The sequence below is a fragment of the Onychomys torridus genome, chromosome 13 (assembly GCF_903995425.1).
Source record: "Onychomys torridus chromosome 13, mOncTor1.1, whole genome shotgun sequence".
NCBI classification, from domain to species: Eukaryota; Metazoa; Chordata; class Mammalia; order Rodentia; family Cricetidae; genus Onychomys; species Onychomys torridus.
This window is the reverse complement of record NC_050455.1, coordinates 75,555,231-75,574,638: the sequence shown is the minus strand read 5'-3', so window position 1 is coordinate 75,574,638 and position 19,408 is coordinate 75,555,231.

The window sequence follows — 19,408 nt, the reverse complement described above, 5'->3', positions numbered from 1 at the left end:
CCTAGTCTGGTGATCAGATGGCCAAACACTTGAACTGTCGTGCTGTGCTGGAACTCTCATCCAATAACTGATGGAAGTGGATGCAGAGATCCTCAGCCAGGCCCCAGGTGGAGCTCCAGGTGTCCAATTGTTGAGAAAGAGGAGGGACTGTAAGAGTGTGAATTGTTGAGACCAATATTGGAAAAAGCACAGAGACAAATAGCCAAACGAATGGAAGCACATGAATTATGAACCCAAGGCTGTGGAGCCCCCAGCTGGATTAGGCCCTCTGAATAAGTGAAACAATTGAATAGATTGAACTGGGAGGCATCCAGTCTGTGGGACCAGACCTGTCCTTAGTGCATGAGCTGGCTGTTTGGAACCTTGGGCTTACACAGGGACACTTTGCTCAGCCTGGAAGGAGGGGACTAGACCTGCCTGTACTGAATCCACCAGGTTTAAATGAATCCCAAGGGGAGTCTTGGCCCTGGAGGAGATGGGAATGGATGGGAGTGGATGGGGGGAAGGTGGGGGCAGGGGTGGGAGGGGGGAGGATAGGGGAACCCATGGCTGATGTGTAAAATTAAAACACAAATATAATAATAAAAAAATGCTCTTCAAAAAAAAAGAAAATAAATCAAGACATTTATGTACAACTCACAGCAATCAAACTCATCTTAATTATCCAAAAATAAGATTGTAAATTTAAAAACCACTTAGCTTGTGTTTTGTATACTTGTGGGAGTAAATTATAGCAACACAAAAAATTTCTCCAAAAAGACACAAATTTTTATGACAGTAAATATTAGATGAAAAGGTCTAAAATAATTTTGCCTTTTGACTTATCACTTTTTCTAATATGCTCTAATGCTATTTTTATAACATTTGCATGAAAATGAATGTTTAAAAAGCATTAATATATATTGAATACCAGCATTTCTAGCTCATAATGTTGAAGACTTCAACTTTTATTTTGTGACTCATTTTATTTAAAATGTGCTCTCTAAACACTTAGACATATTATAACTATTAAAATTGTCTCAAACATTATTCTTCAAGTCTTTCTAGTCTTTCTTTTGAAAATCATTTTCTTTCTTCTTGAAACATATCGAACTTGCATACCACATTTCCAAATTCTTTTTATTCAAGAATTTCTCTTAGCATTTATCCAATGTTTTGACAGTATTTTCATTTGTTCAATAAGCTGAAAGAAGTAGATATTACATTTGCTCTTCCCCAAAAGCCTGAGAAGTGATCTTATTTATATTTATATAGTATATTGTCTCGATTTTTCCCTAGCATGTGAAAAACTCAAATTTCTACACATTCCGCACTATGCATTTTCTAAGTTGCTTCTTATTTCTAGACTATTCCTTTAATGTTAAGGTTCTTTACCATTTTAGCCTGAATTTATTTTCCCAAAGATATTGCATATTTAATATTATATTTTCATACCACCAGAATGGACATCTTCTCTAAGATTCCTGAGACCCTCCAGGACCCAGAATTTATTCAGCCATTTAATATCCAATATTGTGTGGCCACAAAAAAACTCTGAAATTTGATAAAAGTATTTTACTTATTTCTGCACTTGTCTTTGTCACTAGATCCTTTCTGAGTAAATGACAGTAGTGAACCCGTATTGCCAGTGACATTTTATGCATTCATTCTCTAGACACCCAGAACTACCTGCTGTTGCTTCTCCCCAACAATAACAATCACTCCATCTATGAAAATCATCAATAGATGGTTCCTGCACCTTTCATTTCCCCAGAAATGACAGCACTCAGTACAGAATATGATAATGGTTCTAGAGTCTCAGTTAGGGAAATATTTTACTTAAATAACAATACTACTCATAGAATGACTAAGAGAGAGAATAACAATATGAATATTTATTATTATTACTGTACATATTATATGTAAAACTATTCTCTGAAAAATAAGTATTGAAGATTTTGAAATTATTAAATATAGTATATTATGAATGAAGTGCATTCTGGAGATGTTTATGCAATAAATATCTGTCAGTCTTAGAGTATTTTACCTAATATATGATTTTTGTCAAAAATATATACTATAGGGAATTAAAAATAGACAGACACTAATGAATAGACTTCATCATCAACATTATTCTATAAAATGTACTCTTTGAAGTTTCTAAAATGACCTAAATAGGAGAACATCACTCTTGCTCCAACATTAAAACCTCCCAGAGTGCATGTACATGTGGAAAAAGGGTTCACCTTGACAGAAAGTAAAGTCAACAATGCCCACTAATTTCAGTCAGGACAACTAATAAATATACTGTCTGGTGATGTTTCTCGCTTCCCCCTTCTTTGCTGACAATCACCCTTTTAAAGTCATTGCCTAACCTTGCTTTGGAGCATGATGGAGACTTAAAATGAACTTCATCCTCCAGCAGCATTTGCTGTTTTTCTTTGTATTTTAAGCACTTCCTATGTGCTTGGGCATATTATTCAAAGGAAAAAAAAAAAAAAGAAAGTAAATTTGTTTTGACGTGTGTGTGTGTGTGTGTGTGTGTGTGTGTGTGTGTGTGTGTGGTTGCAACATATATGGATAGAGTTAGATAACATTGTATTAACCCCAAAACAAATGAAAAAAAATGTGAAAAATTACTTGAGACATAGCAAGGAATAAAAGCAAGTTTAAGATAGATGAGCAAAAATAAAAGAAACAAAATACAGTAAAACAAGACAAAGACTGGGAAAGCAATATGCAGAGTCAAAGCAATTACAGATTTGAAAAAACATACCTAGTAAGGTAAATGTAGATCTTGGGATTAAAAATGAGTGCTCTGCCAATTCTCTGGGCACATGAGTGACAAGATTTCTTTTTAGTGCAGCTGAACTCAAGCACTATCTCTCATTTAGCTAGTTCCTGAAAGGGTGGATGCTCTATTGAACCTCTTCCTAAATTTCTTGTAAACTAGTGATGGCAATCTTATTATAGAAACCATATGATGATTTTCTTTGAGACATTAAGAAGTCATAAATTACCATATAAATTGCTTCAGACTTTAAAGTCTATGGTAATAGTTTTCTATTATTTATGTGTCAGTGAAATAGGAAGCTAATTTTTATCTCAAAATATAATAGACTTATAAAAGGTATGAACATGATAGCTATTTAAATAAAAAGATGCATAAAATGAATCTTACACTACTTATTATCTATAAAATTCCCAATCTAATTCAAAAGATTATATATCCATAGGTACAGCAACTTCATACATGTATGACCACAACTGATTCTCTATTTACTACCAGTCTGTCTATCATTAATTTTAGTTCTATCTACAAGGGACTTCAGTTAATTTTGTGCATCTTGTCAAACCACTTTGCATTTCTCTACTAAATACAAATTTCCCTTTCTCTAAGTCACAATAGTAATATCTTTGTGTAGCTGATTGCAGTAAACAGTGAGAATATTTTAATACTGTTCTACTTAAAGTGTCTTTCTTTTCTCAGAGCTCACAGATATGAACTTATCACTATTGCTCATGTCTGTATCATGCCCATAATTTGTTAAAGTTTGTATTGCTCGCATGTGCATGAATTAGACAGTTTTAGATAAAATAAATATCTATTTGTTGACTTCCTCTGAGTTTTAGCTATTAATATTACTGTGAATAATAGAAAACAACTTCTTTTGTTTATAAAATAGTGGAAAGGGCAAACTCACTGAAAGCCAATGTACAACAGTATGAAAAGATACTAAATAGTATTTAAAGGCAATGTATCATTTTGCAAACTACATTCACAGTCTGAGAGCTCTAGAAATTTCTCTTGGGAGCTAATAGTTGCAATTTTCACCATTAAAACTGAGAAGTTCATAGTGAACTTTCTGGTTGACATTTTCCTAATGATCAGATATCTTGCACATATGTCTACATGTACCTTCCACTTGGCTAGCTCCATTTCTAAGATGTGGGCTGAGATTTCCAGCTATTGTTTCCTTTTCATAAAATAGAATATGGGTCCCTTATTTAATTACTGAGGGACATTTTTATAAATTCTGAGTACTATCCAAAATTCTCAGGAGAACATAGGAAATAGATCTTGTTAAAATATTACCACTAAAAATAAATATTCTATATAGTATAAGTAATGTAATTGACTATATTATGGTCTAAAAGCAGAGTACTCCATATTTATCTACTGTTCTTGTGCTTTTATTACTTATGTATATTTTCATTTATAAATAAATATATAAAGTCAAGCGTTTTTTTGTATAATGTAGTTACTTAATTTCCCCTACACATCACCTTGTTTTCTTTGCATACTCTTAAATTATATTGTTTCTGATAGTAATACACATATTACTATTACATACACATAGACAACACATACACACACATACACATTATATATGCTGTGGGATGCTCTGTATGTTAAGTGTGTTGCTCTGATTGGTTAATAAATTAAATATTGAATGGCCAGTAGCCAGGAAGGAAGAATAGGCAGGATAAGGAGAGAGGAGAATTCTGGGAAGTGGAAGGCTGAGGCAGAGAGAGCTGCCAGCTGCCGCCATGACAAGCAACATGTAAAGAAACCTGTAAGCCACAAGCCATGTGGCAACTTATAGATTAATAGAAATGGGTTGATTTAAGATATAAGAACAGCTAGCAAAAAGCCTGCCATGGCCATACAGTTTGTAAGCAATATGTGTGTGTATGTGTATATATATGTTTGTAGATGTTTCTCTTTGTATTTGTATCTTGGTTGGGTCTGAGCATCTGTGGGACTGGCAGATGAGAGAGATTTGTCCTGACTGTGAGCCAGGCAGGACTGGAGAAAACTTCAGCTACTTAAAATATGCATATATGTACATATCAGCAAACATACCTGTTCAGGTCCTCCAGACTATCTACTGTTTCACTGATATTTCATAAAAGGTTTAAAATTTTATAATTTACTTCATCAACTTCATCATCCATTTCAGAAAATTTTCTATGATTTTGGGTATTTTGTACTTCTAAATGTGATTTAGAAACTTTTTTTCCCAAAATTTTGTGATAAAATTCTGCTTAGAGTTTATGAAAATGTTATTGAGCCTATAGTTGAAATAATAATTAATGATATCTAATCCTCTAATAGGTGAAAATTGTACTTTCCATCTATATAAATAATTAATCTTAATGAAACTGTATATCTTTTAAATGTATATTTCTAATTACAGAGTTGATAAAAAAAAAACTGCTGAAGACTAAATATGGTATGCATCGAGAATATAGAAGTCACAGAAACTTCTGGAACAATAGTAGTCAATATAAAATCATGATCTACCTTCCTTCTTAAGAGAATGTGCTCCTTGCCAAAACACAAGAGACAAGAGGCTGCAAAACCTCTGTGACTGTTGCAGGCCTGGGCAAGGTTATCTGTCATGGCTGAATAATAATGTCGAACTTTTTCCAAGACCCTGTGGAATAAAGGGCTCTAAAATCTGGAGTTAAGAGAATGCCAGCTACTCTACTTCCATAGCTCAAGGGCACATGTACTGTGGTTGTGGATTTGTAAAGGCCTTTTAAATGTTATTCTATGTTGTTTAAGTTCCATAAGTACATATGGGCTCATGATAGTTTGTTAATATGATGGTGATGATTTCCCATGTTGCTGGGGATTGGCATTCATCCACTTGTATTAGGCAAGGACCTCACTAAGGTGCTGGACAGTGATTCTTATCACAATGTTATTAGTATGTTTATAGCTAGGAAAGGTAAAGACATTATTTTCACACATAATATCAACAGAGCTTGCAAGCAGGAAAAATGAGCTTGAAAAGTGGTAGACTAGAACAAACATTCACAAGTCATGTATCTGATACTTGTAACAAGAATATAGTTAAAGATATATAATACTTACAGAACTCAAACACAAAGAAGAAACAATCATATGAGCACAATTAAAATTGTCAAAAAGGTGGATTCTCTTAAAAACAATATATATAAGGCTAGCAATATGAAAAAGTATTAAATATTAGTTATTGGGAGGTTTAAATTAAAACTTTAGTAGGCAACATTACAATCTACACAAATGGTCAGTATTGGAACTCTAATCATCATAATAATTCTTAGACTGTGGGACAAATGAGTCTTCTCATTAATGGCCACTAGCAAAGGAGACAGACCAACCAACATTGTCCTTTAGGAAAACACTTGTCCAGTTTCTAATTATTTAAACATGGACATACCACCTGACTCACTATTTGCACTCCTGGATATATATCCAAGACAGTTTAAGGTAAATGTTAACACAAGAATTGAATCTTGGTGCTATTAACAGCTTCAAGCACACTGCCTCTAAATCACAAGCAAGTCAAACAGACTTCAGTTTATGAATTGAAATATTTACTGGTTCCTAGTAAATAAACAATAGAAAGGACAATCTACTGATATGTTAAAACAGGTAAGTGTTATATTCAATATGTATCAAATCAGGGAGGATTAAAATGATCACACTATAGGATTCAATTTACTTTACATTTGGAAAAGGGGCAAAACTTTGTGTTCAGAAAATAGCTTAACATTTTACCAGAGTCTGGAAAAGTAGTTACTTTGGAGTAACATATAATAATTTCACATTTGACCACATCTTGAATTTGTTGGTACTTGTATGGGAATCTACTTTTGTTCCAGTCTGGAAAACTAGATATTTAAACAATTATATTAATATATTTAAATTATTATCCTAAGAGAAGTTTGTAGTGGGTAGCCATCCCAGCCTTGGCCTGGAAGTTCCAACCCCCATTGAGGCTTTGGTAATGGTCACGCCCACAAGGTGGGGATGAGGGAGGAAGCTGAAGACCCAGGATCAAGAGGAAAGGCTTCTCTGACCCTGGAAGCTGGAGGTACACATAGCAGAGTTCTCCAGAGAACACCAGCAGACTGTGCCATATCTTTCCAAGACCCTGCAACCTATCCCTTCATTTGTAAGTTACCCCACAAAATAAACCTCCCTTTTAACTACATGGAGTGACCTTAATAATTTCACCAATATCTGGCGCTCACATGGGGCAAATTCCAAAGGCCTAGGTGGCTCCCACCCTCAGCCTCCTCTCTGCCTGGAGGGTACCTAAACCTACCTACAAAGTTCCATTTAACCAGGGAACTCCTCCATGGTTTCATTCCTGAAAAAGGGAGCAGCTAGTCTGGTCTCAGTTCCCTAGCTTAGCCCCTAGACCAGCGAAAACCACTGTGAGTGAGTCATACCCACTACTCCCTGAGTGCTGGCACCCCGCCATCTTGGCTTCTGCCTTCAGCTGCCTCCAGCCAAGGTCGCTAGCAGGCCCTGCTTTGGAGCTATACCAATGCCTCCTGCTGGCTGAAAAGTGCTACTGCACCCCCCCCCCAAACCACGGAAAGGTAAGCAAGCTTCTTTCAAGTAAAATACTTCATAATTTTACACCTTAAAATGGACTAACAAATTTTGAGTAATTCTTGTAATATGGCTGACAACATTACCTCACAAGAATTTAAAAACCTTTTTGCCTGTATGATGAATGACATTTTCCTGGAAATATATGACCTCCCTAAGTCATATCTGGCCTGTACCATTTTGGCATTCATCGTAATAATTCACACAGTGTTCAAACACTGGTTTAATAATAAGAACAAAGGTGAGTCATTATTGGGACTGAAATAGGCTTTAAAAAGTAGCAATGAAGGCTTACAGAAAAAGAATCTCTCTCTGGAATCTGCTAACCAGGATTTACAGGCTTTAAAAGATAGCAATGAAGGCTTACAGAAAAAGAGTCTCTTTCTGGAATCTGCTAACCAGAATTTACAGAACAGGCTTGTACCCAAAATTGATTTTATTGATAATAAATATGAGTATTCAATGGATAGAACACTAACTCTCCAGAGTGAAGTTGTAGCTACTCAGACAATATATAAGGAAGAAAAACTATCATTACTTGATAAGATAAGGTCCATGGAATCATGTGTTTCAGAAGAACATAAAAACTTCCATGATTCCATGAGAAATCTGGAATCCCTTACAAGAGAGGAGGTTTACTCTCTGGAACAGACCCTAGGTGCTCATTTACAAGCCCTGGAGGAAATTCTCAATAAACATGACAAGGGACCTAATAAGCAGAAGGACAAGACCATACAGGTTGTAACATCTCCAAATGGCTCTCATACAATGGCTTATCCTGTTATCATCCATGAGAAGCCAGCAGATGATACATACTCTCAGCCATATACGACATATACATTACAACCAATTTCAACAAAGGACTTTAAAAATATAAAGGAAGCAGTAGTTACATATGGGATACACTCCACATACATAAAACAGATGTTAAATTCATGGTCTACCTCACATAGAATCATTCCAGATGACTGGCATCAGTTGATTTCAGCTGTTTTAGAATATAGCCAGCAGTTACAGTGGAAAACCTAGTTGAGAGAAGAGGCTAGAAATTTAGAACAACAAGGTAAACTCAGAGGTTTTGAGATCTCCCAAGATCAAATACTTGGTGAGGGATGTTTTGCTGACAGGAATGTACAAGCCATGTTTAATGAGCATACAATATCACTATGCCATACAGTGGCTCTAAATGCTTGGGAAAAAAATTCCAGAACCTAGAAAAGCAACTGAGGTATACACAAAGATATTTCAGGGACCGCACAAAACCTTCACTGATTTTTTACAAAGGCTGAACACAGCTATAACAAAAGCTGTGTCAGATAAAGAATTAAGAAAAGTATTAACTGAGTCCTTGGCATTCGACAATGCTAATGCAGAATGCAAAAGAATACTTACACCGTTAAAGATCAGATCAGCTCCTTTGGAAGAATGGATTCAGTATACTAATGGTGTTGAGTCTCTTAACTACATTAATGATGCTTGGATAGGAGAGACAAATCCCAGAGGTGAAAGAAGGCTCTGTGGTACCAAATGTTTTGAATGCAGTACACCAGGAAATATAAGTAAAAACTGTACATGGGGTAATCCTAGAAGTAATACTCCTTCTAAGAATAGCCTAAACAGGAGACCCCAACCACCTCCTGGATTATGTAGAAGATGTGGCAAAGGCTGACATTGGACCAGTGTGCAGATCAAAAATAGATATACGAGGCAACCCTTTGCTGGTGGGAAACACCTCAGGGGGCCTCTTGCATGCCCCCAAATCAAATGTGGTAAGAACATTCCCAGCCACTGTGGAAGACATTCCTCTCCAGGACAACTGAATAAACTAATGCCTAATGTAAAAACCGATATTGCAATGGATGATAAAACAGCTCTGATAGATGAATCACAGTTTACAATGAACACAATAAAACAAATATTTTGGCAGACTTCCAAAAATGAACAAAGACTAAAGCTTAGAATTCAAATTAATGGCTTGGTTCTGGGGGGCCTGGTAGACACAGGTGCAGATGTGACTATAATTACACCAAAATCATGGCATCCGAATTGGCCTCTTCAAGAGGTAGATGTCCAACTTTTAGGAATTGGCACCCTATCTCAGATAAAACAGACTTCGAGATGGGTTGAATGCATAGGGCCAGAAGGACAGAGAGGAAGGCTGAAGCCATATGTAGCAAATGTAGCAGTAAATTTTTGGGCCTGAGAACTGTTACAGCAGTGGAATACCCAGATTAAAATTCCTACACTCTCAGAGAAGGAATACAGGCCAATGCATTTTTCTAGGAATAATATCATAACATGCTATAAAAAAAACAGTCACCAACTATTCAGGCTGTACACAAACAGAGCACAACTGCTGTTGAGCTCTCAGAAGTACCAACTGCCTTACCTTTAAAATGGCTAACTAATAAACAAATCTGGGTTGGACAGTGGCCTTTGACAAAAGAGAAGCTACAAGGTTTAGAATAGATGGTTCAAGAGCAGTTAAATGCTCAACACATTGAAGAATCTACCAGCCCTTGGAATTCTCCTGTATTTGTTATTAAAAAAAAAAAAAGGTCTGGTAATTGGAGAATGCTGACAGATCTGAGAGCTATTAATAAAGTAATTCATCAGATGAGCTCCCTACAGACTGGGATGCCCTTGCCCTCTCTGCTATCCAAAGAATGGCCTATAATAGTTATTGTCTTAAAAGACTGTTTCTTTACCATACCCTTACAAGAAAAATATAGAGAAAAATTTGCCTTCACAGTTCCTAATTATAACAATTCCCAGCCAGTCAAGAGATATCAATGGAAGGTCCTCCTACAAGGAATGTTAAACAGCCCTACCTTATGCCAATACTTTGTACAAAAACCATTGGAGATAATTCATGTAAAATTTCCACAAGCCATAATTTATCACTATATGGATGATATCCTATTAGCTGATTCAAAGTTAGACACATTAGAAAGCATGTTTGAAGAATTAAAAAATGTTTTTCCTCGCTGGGGACTGCAAATTGCTCCTGAAAAAATACAAAGAGGAGATTCTATTAATTACTTAGGATATAAGATAGAGTTACAAAAATTAGACCCCAAAAGGTACAACTGAGGAGAGATCGATTAAAGACTCTTAATGATTTTCAAAAGTTGTTAGGAAGCATTTACAACTTATTGGGTATCATGGGAATACCCAAAGATGGACTACAAAATTTGGCTAATACTCTAGAAGGGGACAAAGAATTAAACAGTCCAAGAGAATTATCAGCTGAAGCTGAGAAGGAATTGGCTCTAGTAGAAAAGACAATTCGAGAAGCACATGTGGATCGTGTGGATCCAGAACTTAAATGCATTCTTGTCATATTCCCCTCCAGACATTCCCCCACAGGTATTTTGATGCAGAGGGAAGATATTGTATTGGAATGGATATTCCTACCACGTAAACCAAGTAAGAAATTAAAGACTTATATAGAAAAGATCTCTGATTTGATTCAAAAAGGTAAATTAAGACTTCGTCAGTTGACAGGAATGGACCCAGCAGAAATTGTAGTACCTTTAACTAATGAGGAAATTTCATCACTATGGAAAGATAATGAATACTGGCAGAGAGCTTGCAGTAACTTTTTGGGAGAGATTAACAACCATTATCCCAAAAGCAAGAGGATAGAATTCATAAAGAAGACTGAATGGGTCCTTCCTCACATTGTACAACACAAGCCAATTTCTGGAGTCCTCACATTCTATACTGATGCAAATAAATCAGGGAAAGCAGGATACAAATCAGGAGACTTAAATAAAGTGGTACAAAATCCATACAGCTCTGTACAAAAGGCAGAGCTGTATATCATTCTTATGGTACTGATGGACTTCACAGAACCCCTCAATATAGTCACTGTCTCTCAATATGCAGAGAGAGTTGTTTTACATATTGAAACTGCTGAATTTATTCCTGATAACACAGAATTAACTTCATTATTCATACAATTGCAGAAAATCATCAGAAAAAGGGAACATTATATATATATATATATATATATATATATATATATATATATATATATATATATATATATATATAACATATCAGATCCCATACAGGAATGCCAGGACCTCTAGCACAAGGTAATGATGAGACTGATTAGTTACTAATAGGTAATGTCCTAGAAGCCTCAGAATTTCATAAGAAACACCATGTAAATAGCAAAGGTTTGAAGAAGGATTTCTCCATTACTTGTCAACAAGCTAAGGATATTGTGAAAAAATGTCCTACTTGTTCCTTCTATAACCAGACTCCATTACCTGCAGGGAGCAATCCAAAAGGTATACAAAGAAATGAAATTTGGCAGATGGATTGTTTCATTTTGCAGAATTTGGAAGATTAAAATTTGTACACCATTGACACCTATTCAGGATTTCAATGGGCAACTCCTGTGAGTTCTGAAAAGGCTGATTCTGTGATTACACATCTATTAGAAGTTATGGCCATCATGGGAATACCTGTACAAATTAAGACAGACAATGCCCCAGCATATGTCTCCAATAAAATGAGACAGTTCTTTGTTTATTATAATATAAAGCATGTTACAGGTATACCACACAATCCCACAGGCCAAGCAGTCATAGAAAGATCCAATCAAACTTTAAAAGATATGCTAAATAAACAGCAACAGGTAACAATGACTCCTAGAAATAGATTGCATAGTGCTTTATTAATCTTGAATTTTCTCAATGTTGATGAGAAAGGAACAACAGCTGCGGAGAGACATTGGACAACAGACAAAACTCCTGAGCTAATCCAACCAGTTTATTTCAAAGATGTGTTGACCTCAGAATGGAAACCTGGATATTTCCTACATAGGGGAAGGGGTTTTGCTTTTGTTTCCACAGGAGAAGAAAAGCTATGGATGCCAACAAAATTAATAAAAATTTGATTCAAACAGGAGAAACCCCTTGATGAGGAGAAGTAAAAGATCATCCACCAATGTGACATCTCTTCAGGTTGCAAGAAAAATTTAACAATCAAAGTTGGGTTAGCATTCTGTTTTTGTGTTTCCAGGATAATGGAAATACCCATCTTCCAGAAATCATAAGGCCTTGGATATCTGGATGTTTACAGCAGAAAGAAAGAATCTATTGGTACCAATCTACACAGGGAAAATATCACTGTCTAACATCTATATCTCTATCAATCTAGAATAGTTGTGGTTCCAATTCAATTATAAACCAAGCTGGCTTTGGAGATGGAATTGGCTCACTCCTTCTCTAAACCCAAGCATATTGATAAAAGAAAAGGTTGAGAGATTCTTCAGTCCCATATTAGAAGAGCCCTCTGATGTGAGACAGAAGGAAACCAATTATAAGGGACCATTGTCTTCAAGACTCTAATTCTCTCCATGCTTACTCTTGATTTCTCGGAATCCTTTCTTTCATGTCATGTCACCTTTAATCCATACCTTCCATTATGATAAAAATAAGTTTTTCCAATAGCAATCTCTGAAGTCCCCAGAAGGAAGATGGGTCCCCAACAACAATAACAACTCTACCCAGTCCAGAATGATGCCATGGTAATCATCATCATACTACACTTCTTGCCAGAATTCCAGACAATCTTACCCATTACTCTGAGAGTTGCTGCAGAATCTACAGTTAGTATAACTGAGATTTAACTATCTGAGCTTTCTCACAATACCCAACAGAGATACCACTGCCCCCTAAACAGCAGGAAGCAGTTCTAAGAAAACAATGTCTCTTCTCCCTAAGGTTTCATATTTCTCAGGGTTATGGATGATGGTTCTAGGGTTGGGGGTGGAAGAAACTATTAAACTCAGTATTCTCCTTAATGAAAGAAAATATGTCTCAAAAAAGGGGGGGAGAAGAAATGGAATGGATAGGTATAAGGTAGACTATTATTTACATTAGTAAACAAATTTTGTAAAATAGCAGCCTTAGATAATTTACACTGTAATGAATTCTTATATGTTGATACAAATATAAACTTTTTATATTCCTATTTAAGATAATTTGTATATTGATACAAATACAGAACTATGTTTGTTATAATGTACACATATTTTTACTCTTATTTGAAATATTTGTATATTGATACAAATGGAAATTTATATCTGTCCATATTGTATGTATGTTCTACTTCTATTTAAGATATTATGTATACTGATATATATTTAGGATTATTATCATGTTCCATATTACACTAAACAATCCTACCTCTGTTAAAGATATTTTGTGTATTGTCACAATTTTAAAGTCATTGTCCTTTTACTGTACATATGCTTACAAACTGTTTGCCTTGTTTACATGAAGCTTTAGTCCTTAGGTTGTTTGGGTAGATAAGACTTATAGATTTATTGTCACCTATGCTTGTCATCTCTATAATTATTTTAGTTAGGTTATCCAGATTTATAAATACATAGGTCGGATGGACAGGTATTCTTCAAACACTTCATAGACCTAGAGAATATGGCACTTAAATAACTTAGAATTCTGTTGACGTGAGAGACAATTGCTCCTGGCAACACCAATTTGATCCCGAGAGAATGTTGGGCTTCTAAAACATTTCCATTTGGAACTTTGTCTTCTTGGCACAAAATGGCCTACTGGGCAAAGAACTGCCTTTGCCTCAACTGCTGACAGTACAAATGCTGTCCTTTCTGGACAAGCGGGACACAAGAAAAGTGAGCACTGTACTTTGCCAAGACAAGGTAAGATGATCTTTCAGAATTCTTGCTTCTGAAAATGGTCTGTCAGATACTCTAGGCCTGTAGCCAATTTGAATGGACCAACAATGCTGAGAAACATTAGGTGACTGTCCAGGCTGCCAGCTGTCTCTATCTACTCTTGCAAGACTCCCGAAAGTTGCTTGTGTCCTTCTCCCATTTCTCAGGTATTATTATATTCCTTCTCAGGTCTTTGATGAGGTTGAAGACTAGCAGTTATAGTTACAACTTTATATATATATATATATATATATATATATATATATATATATATATATATATATATATATATATATAAAATCTTAGATAGAATATATTAAGTATTAGACTCAGGTTCTTTAGGATAGGACACCTTTTGGAATGATATTTGTAACATGCTACCTACCCATGCTCTAGACTTCCCTGAATTTTAGTATGTGTTTTTTGCTTGATATTGTTTGCATTTATTGTAATTCCAACTTATCTAGGTCATTATCCCTCATTACTCCTGGACAATATTTGATAACCATTTCTTTGTATATAGTCTTGTATTAGGTTAGAACCTTCTTATTTAGACAAAAGGGGGAGATGTAGTGGGTAGCCATCCCAGCCTTGGCCTGGAAGTGCCAACCCCCATTGAGGCTTTGGTAATGGTCATGCCCACAAGGCATGGCTGAGGGTGGAAGTTGAAGACCCAGGATAGAGAGGAGAGGCTTCTCTTGGTTCTGGAACCCTGGACACTGGAGGTAGACTGAGCAGAGTTCTCCAGAGAACACCGCCGGATTGTGCCATACCTTTTCCAGACCCTGCAACCTATCCCTTCATTTGTAAGTTACCCCCCAAATTAAACCTCCCTTTTAACTACGTGGAGTGGCCTTAATAATTTCACCAATAGAAGTTTATTTAAAATATATATATATATATATCTTGATAGCCAACATACTGATAACTCTATGGAAGTTAGAGAAAGTATGTCACAATTTAGACTAGAATAAATCTTAATACTAATATCTAAAATATGGAATTTTATTTATCTGTCAGTCTGTTTGCTCATTCATGTATGCCTGTTTTCCTTTAAGAAAGGAAACTGTTAAAGTGATAATATCCAAGAGAAAGTACAAACACCCAGTAAGCACTTTTAAGGAAAAGATATTGAATGGTGGCCAAAGCTGTGATAAAGTAACTCATATCAGACCAGTTTCTCATCATTACCAACCAAAGCCTTTGGCAGAGTATGTGAGGCACTGAGTTTCAGCCAGTGGACCATATATAAAACATGCTACAGATTCTGGGCAGAGTTTCACTCAGCTCTGCTTTGAGACAATCTCTTACTCCAAGAAATGAAGTCTTGTAAACTGGAATGTGAACACAGCATAGGAATGTTTTTGAGAAAAGGAGTAAGAGATCAACTGTAAGTCAATTGAAGCCATAAATGCAGATTAATGGATAATGACAGGCAACCACTGTACAGGGGAGAAAACTACCTGCAGGAGCCAGAGAATGTTTGGATTAAGTATGGGTTCCAAATGATCACGGCATAATCCTCTTCATTCTATTAGATAGTAACTAATAAAAATCAAGAGTGAAAAGAACATATTTGAAGCTGAGTAGTGTTGGCTGAGTCACCTTCTGTGTGTTTGCTTTCTGGCCCCTACAGACCATAGAGACTCCTTTCAACACATTATTAACAGCAAAGACATAGTTAACCACTGAGATAAATCAAATGCTTATTAAGTCATTTAATATAGTAGTAGTAATAATAATAATAATAATAATAATAATAATAAGCCAAATAGAAAGCCAAATAAAATATAATGTTATTTTAAAATATATTTCCAAAAGCCTACACCATCCCTCATCATGCGCCTAGGTGGGGAGAGCTAGCTTGGTCCCTCAGTTGAGAGGAGGAGTTCCAGCAGCCTGGACTGGACAACTTAGCTGCTACCCAGGCACACACCCAGGACTTGGAGTAGGCAAATCCAAACATCTACCCCATCTATGACCTGCTACAGTGTGTGAAGGGAACTGATCCTGAGGGACAATAGCCACAGAATCTCCATGACCTGGGACAACAGCAGGATATAACTTGGGCAACAGTAGGATATCAGAAAATAATGTTAGTGAGGGTCCAGTACTGATGGTATACCAAAGGCAGAGGCCTTTGACCTTATCAACAACTCATTACACAATGAACATTTGTAAATATAGCTGTTTGGATGAAAGGTATACGACATGATATACAGCCAGTTCCCAATGTCACTAAGATGAATGAAAAAGCCGTGGAGAGGTGGGAAAGGTTGAGTGATGAAGTGTGTTTCTTTTAACATTCTTATATTTATCATATTTTATTCCCTTTTAGCTTTCCTTTCGGGGACATTACAAGAGGGAGTGGTAGGTATGGAGATGAGTGAGATTTAGGTTCATGATGTAAAATTCCCAAAGAATCATATATTAGGTATTTCCAAAGGGAAACAAAGGTTAGTGACAAGAGTGGTATTATTGTTTTGCATTTATGCAAATTCACCTGTCTAGCTAAATAAAATTCACTTAGACTCTCATATCTACAGACTTTATCAGTATGACTTAATAAATTGTTTCATGGAACAATTATGTGAAGAAAATATAGATACATGAACTTAAGGAATAGAAATACAGAATATTACTGGTAACAGCATTGCTATCTACTACTCAAGAAACTGGAGGGTTTTTGTTTTGTTTTGTTTTGTTTGTTTAGTTTTAAAAGGCGACACACATCATTTTTTCTGTGTTATTGTAAAGACAGCCCTGAACAATTTTAGAAGCCAGGCAGGCTGGTTGTTTTATTTTTTATTTTTGCATAAGCAAGCAGATCTGGCCCTCTCATGCTGGGATCTTCTTTTTATTTATTCTTTCTACCAACCACCTTTTCCTACAGAATAAAAATATACAGACTGTCCCATCTTTATAAGATGCTTGGATTGTACAGAGAGGTCAGCAAGGTCATCCTTCAAGAAACCATACATGAAAGAGCAACAGTCAGTCTTGCTTGGTCTTCAGTGCTCTGCTGGAGGACAGTGCTGCCAAAACTATTAAAGATTCATTCATTCCCTGGAATTTATGCAGTATGTGCAAAACACTTTTCTTTCAAGATATCTATTCAAAACTATCAAGATTTTTTTCCTTCATGAATACTTACATAAATATAATCAAATTCAGGGGATAATAATTTAAAGAAAGCAAATATTAATATCAGGAATCATGGCCAAAACTATTTGTGATTAATAAATGATAAATTATAAACAAATTTGTCTTAGTTAGAGTTACTATTGCTGTGATGACAAACTATAACAAAAAGCATTCTGGGAAGAAAAGGGTTTATTTGGCTTATGCATCCACATCACCATTCATCATAGAAGGTAGTCAGGACAGGAACGCAAACTAGGCTGTAACTTGGAGACAGAAGCCAATGCAGAGGCCATGGAGGCATGTTGCTTATTGACTTATTCCTATGGCTTGCTCATCCAGACTTCACAAAGAACCCAGGACCACTAGTTCAGGTATGGCACTACCCACAAGGAATTGGGCTCTCTTCCATTTATGGCCAAGTAAGGAAATGCCCTACAGGGTGCCTACAGCCCCATCTTATGAAGGTGTTTCCTGAATTGTGGTTCCCTCCTCTCAGATGACTTTAATTGTGCAAGTTGAATTAATACTATCCAGAACAAAAGGAATTTATACCACTTTTTAAAAATGATTTATTCATTATTACATATGCAGTGTTCTGTCTGTATATATCCCTGTACGCCAGAAGAGGGCACCAGATCCCATTATAGATGATTGTGAGCCACCATATGGTTGCTGGGAATTGAACTCAGAACCTCTGGAAGAACAGCCAGTGCTCTTAACATTTGAGCTATCTTTCCAGCCTCAACAAAAGGAATTTATGTCCAACTTGATTATATAGTCATATACAAATTAGTTATTACTGATAAAATAATTGGTAATGAAACAATAAATTCAAAAGAATTGATGGGAACTGTTTATGCCCATGTGGTATTTTAAAGTCAAATGCCCACTCTCCCCAAAGGCTCATACATTTGAATGCTTAGCCATTGAGTAGTAGAAATGTTTGGGAAGGATTAGGAGATGTGGCCTGGTTGGAGTAAGTGTGGCTTTGTTGGAGAGTGGATGAGGTTTCAAAAGGTCTCTCTTTGCCTACTGCCTGTGTATCATGCTGTAAAGCTCTCAGCTAGGACTCCAGTGCCATGTCTGTCTGCTTCTCATCATAATGATCATGGACCAACACATTAAAGCTGTAAGCCAGTCCCCAGTTAAGTGACTTTCTTTAGAAGACTTGCATTTGTCATCATGTCTCTTCACTACAACAGAGTAGTATCTAAGGCAACCTGACATACTAGGCTCAGGAAGAGCTTGCCAGTGGCTTCCATGCATGTCCCAGGACAAGAACACAAATCTTATTTCATACATTTTCACATTTTTGTTTTACCTCAACTTCATTTCTTCAAGATTTTTCATTGCAATACTTGTCACAGATTTATGCTTGAGGCAGCAGTAGCCTGATTTAAATAGATCAACCACATCTTTCTTATTTAACATAGCCTATTGCAGCTTTAGACTAATACAAGTCTTTCTTTATGGTTCTTATTAACAAATGAATTTTTGAATGATGATGTATTCTGAAACTAATATTTCTACAAGTAGAATATATATCTGTAATTTTGGACAGTTTAGAGGCAAGAATTACAAAAATAATGCACATTAAGCTATGACAGTATTATTTATGACACGATATTTTTAATACAGAACATTGTATTAGGTAAAACTAATTAAGCATAATAGCATAAAGCAAAAACCTGAATACATGTAATGAGAAAACCCTAAATGCTGTAGTAAGTCTGGTGTGGGAAGCACATGAAAGCAAATAATCTGAGTGAATTACTACGAATGTGTAGAATGACTTTCATATTGACCCAAAAGAATTTTGAACACAGGAAGTTTATATAAACAAATAAATAAATAAATAAAAAGAGTTAGGAAGATAAGCAATGTCTTCTATAGGGGAATGCCTTAATTTTGATTCTACTGTATGTGTCTATAAGAATCGAACAAGTAAATGAATGACCCACTCTATATCATCAATAATGTCTATAATACATAGACAAATTCAAGAATAAAACTGAAGATTACTCTAGGCAACAAAAATAAAAGATACATTAAACATTTTCCCAAAAGTAGTAGAGTACATTCTTCTTAGATGACAAGATACACCTTTCAAATTGCGCCTCGTGCTATAAAACACAGCACATCTCACAAACCATAATTCTTAAAAAAAAAAAAAA